At 55.7% G+C, this 2,881-nt stretch overlaps 1 long non-coding RNA gene across 1 annotated transcript; it reads left to right on the top strand.

Moving 5' to 3' along the window:
- Window positions 1-850: 850 nt before the first annotated feature.
- LOC135288332 (uncharacterized) lies at window positions 851-1,973 on the top strand. Its single transcript, XR_010351504.1, has 2 exons — window positions 851-896; window positions 1,373-1,973. It is a non-coding gene; the product is annotated as an uncharacterized LOC135288332 (long non-coding RNA).
- Window positions 1,974-2,881: the final 908 nt, after the last annotated feature.

The raw sequence follows: 2,881 nt of genomic DNA on the forward strand, positions 1-2,881 counted from the left end.
CCTCTCCTGCTCCCCATAATTCTGCCCATGGGGTTTCTGTCCTGGGGCTTGGGATGATTTGGGTTTATTGCGTTTTGGGAGAAATCCTGTTCCAGACTTCTCCATTCTTGTTTATCCACTACAGGATCTGACCCATCAAGAGCAGCTTGGGCATGGAGCCCAGGGCAGGAAGGAGCCCCCAGACTCCTCCTCCTTCAAGTCAGTGGCCATCCAAGGGTGAGCCCAGCTATGGTCCAGCCCCACTGCACAGGGATTGCCATTGCCCAGCCCTGCTCTGGCCAGCCCCAGGTGGCAGCCAGGACCTGAGGGTCCTCCCTGCCCCCTTGGCTTTGATTCTGGCAGCTTTAGAGCTGCTGCAGAGGTGAAAATTCTGTGGAGGAAAAATGCGTGTGGTTTGCTCAGCCCTGCAGGAAGCACAAACCCCAAAGGGAGCCCAAGCAGTGGCTCTGCAAGGGTCTTTGGTGGTTTTCAGAGCAGGGCTGGCTGGAAACCACTGCTGCATTGGCAGCTGAGTGGGAACCAGTGTGGAAATACAGCAATTGTTCATTTGTTCCTCTTGGTAAGGGACTGAGAGAGCCCCAGACCTACTGCAAATGCCACAGCAATCTGCTGAACAACCTGACCTGCACCCTCTTGGAACAAAACCTGCAGCTTTCTGGAACCCCATGGAAAGAATGTTTGGGTTCTGGCTCGGCTGCCAGAGAAGAAGGAAAATTGTTTGTCGTGGTTTGGCCCGGAAATGTGTTTCTGGAAAAGTCATGGTCGAACCAATCAGTGGCCAGAATTGAAATTGGCACTTGGTGCTGGCCACTGAGGATTTGGATACACCTCTGAGAACACACAGGGGTTAAAAGCAGAGGATTCCCAGAGAACTGCTACTTTGGAATCCGGCGTTGGTGAGTGTAGTCTGGCCTCCTCTCCCTTGCCCAGCTGCGTTTGCGTGGGGGAGGCCATGCGGCCTGTGAAGAGGGAGGCCAAAGCCCTGCAACGTGCAGGGGTGGAAGAGACCTGGGATGTTTGGGCAGTCCCCCCCCGGAGAGAGTGATAGAGACTGTGATGGCAGCACAGCCGGCCAGAAGTGGGGGATGCAGCGAGAGAAGATGCCCGGCAGCTGTGGGAGTCCTGGGCAGGCAGAAGGGAAGGTTTTAACCCCTTGGTAGAATAATGGGAACCTTACAAATACTGATCCTTCTGAATTCGAATGAGGAGAGAGAGATGAAGCAGTGGGCAAGTGTGAGGAAAGAGAGTACAAGTGAGAGATGTCAGAAGCAGTGAGAAGAATCCTAGGTGGGAAGAGATGATGGAGTGGCCTTGGGCTGACCTCTTTCTTGTATGGCCATGGACAGACCCGTGTTTTTTTCCTGTGACCCAGAGACTGTATTTAGGGGGAGGCAATACCTTGGAGTCAAGAGTGAAGCAGTGGCGTGAACAAAGATGGCTGAGGAGGGTGTGGGATGCCCTCTGTCTCCGTGGAGAGGAGGATCTCTGTTCATGAGGCCCCTTGGCCCCAGGGGGTGAAATGTGGGGGGGACTGGTGTCCCGAAGTTGAGAGACTACTGCTTCTGGAACTGGGTGGAGCATCCTTAAATGTGGAACCCTAAAGCAGTCCTGGCCCATGTCCAGTGGTGAGAGCACTGGACATGGGGGGAAGAAGTCACGAGGGCCAATGTTCTCTGGGCGGTGCCATGAGTGACACGGAAACACAAGAGGTTTCAGTTGTGTATCCGGGGGAAGCCTGTGGTGCAAGGGGGGACTCCTCTCTTCCTGATGGATTTGAGGGTTGATTATTTGAGGGGTGATGATGGACTGAAAGTTGATTATGTGAGAGATTGGTGACAGGGTGAAAATCTATGATGTTATTTCATTCTGTGGAGAAAATGGGAGGGGGGAGGAGGAATGTATTTGGAGGGTTTTCATTCTTAGCTTTGTGTGTGTTCCTTTTTAGATATTGTAATTAATAAAGTGTTGTGTTTTTCCCTCCATCCCCAAGTGGGAGCCTGCTTTGTTCTGTTTCCGGATCACATCTCACAGTAGCCATTTTGGAAATATATCTTTCATGGGTGCCCTGGCATTGTGCCAGGGTCAAACCATGACAGTGTGGAAATATTGATCAGTGTCTCTGCCCTGTGGCCATGACGGGGCTGTGGAGAATGACCCTGTCTGGATTCCAGATGTCCCCAAAGTTGCTTCACCCCTGCCCTCCTCACCTGCACAGGGCATGGGGAATAGACAGGGCTCTGCCCCGCCCCTGCCCTGCCCCTTCCAGGGTACCCCTCCACTTCCTGGAGCTGTGGGGCCTTACTCTGGCAATGCTCAGTCCCGACACATCCCGACAGTGGCTTCAGACATGCTGCCACAGTCGGTTCAGACACCCTGTGACCATCGCGGCACTCTCAGCGTGATGGCAGCCGGGCCCCTTCCCGGTGCTGTGGGACCACCATTACGGTCCCTCCTTTCCACAGACCCCACCACAGGGTCTCTGCTCCCCCACCATCCCAGGTCTCCCCTCCGCCGTTTTGCTCCCTCCATGCTCGGGGCTCCCCAGTGGGGTCCTGGTCCCTCCATCTCAGCCTCTCCCACCCACTGCCCCCCGGCCCCTCCGGCTGCACCCCTGACAGCCCCAGGGCTGGAAGCAGCAGAGGCTGCCGAGCTCCTGTAGGATGAGACGTTCCTCGGGCAGCACCACGCCATCCTTGCCCGCAGCACACGGGCTCCAGCAGCCCCAGGATGCTCCTTTGGGATGTGCCGATTGCTCCTGGAGCGCCGCCTTTTATCGGGAACGAGCCCGGGATCACCCGAATCATCCCCAAGGTCTGGGCTGGGACCTCCTGTGAGGCTGTGTCCAAGCCCTGAAAGGTTTGGGTGGTCGATGGGTGGCACT

This window comes from Passer domesticus, chromosome 32, assembly GCF_036417665.1.
Source record: "Passer domesticus isolate bPasDom1 chromosome 32, bPasDom1.hap1, whole genome shotgun sequence".
Classification (NCBI taxonomy): Eukaryota; Metazoa; Chordata; class Aves; order Passeriformes; family Passeridae; genus Passer; species Passer domesticus.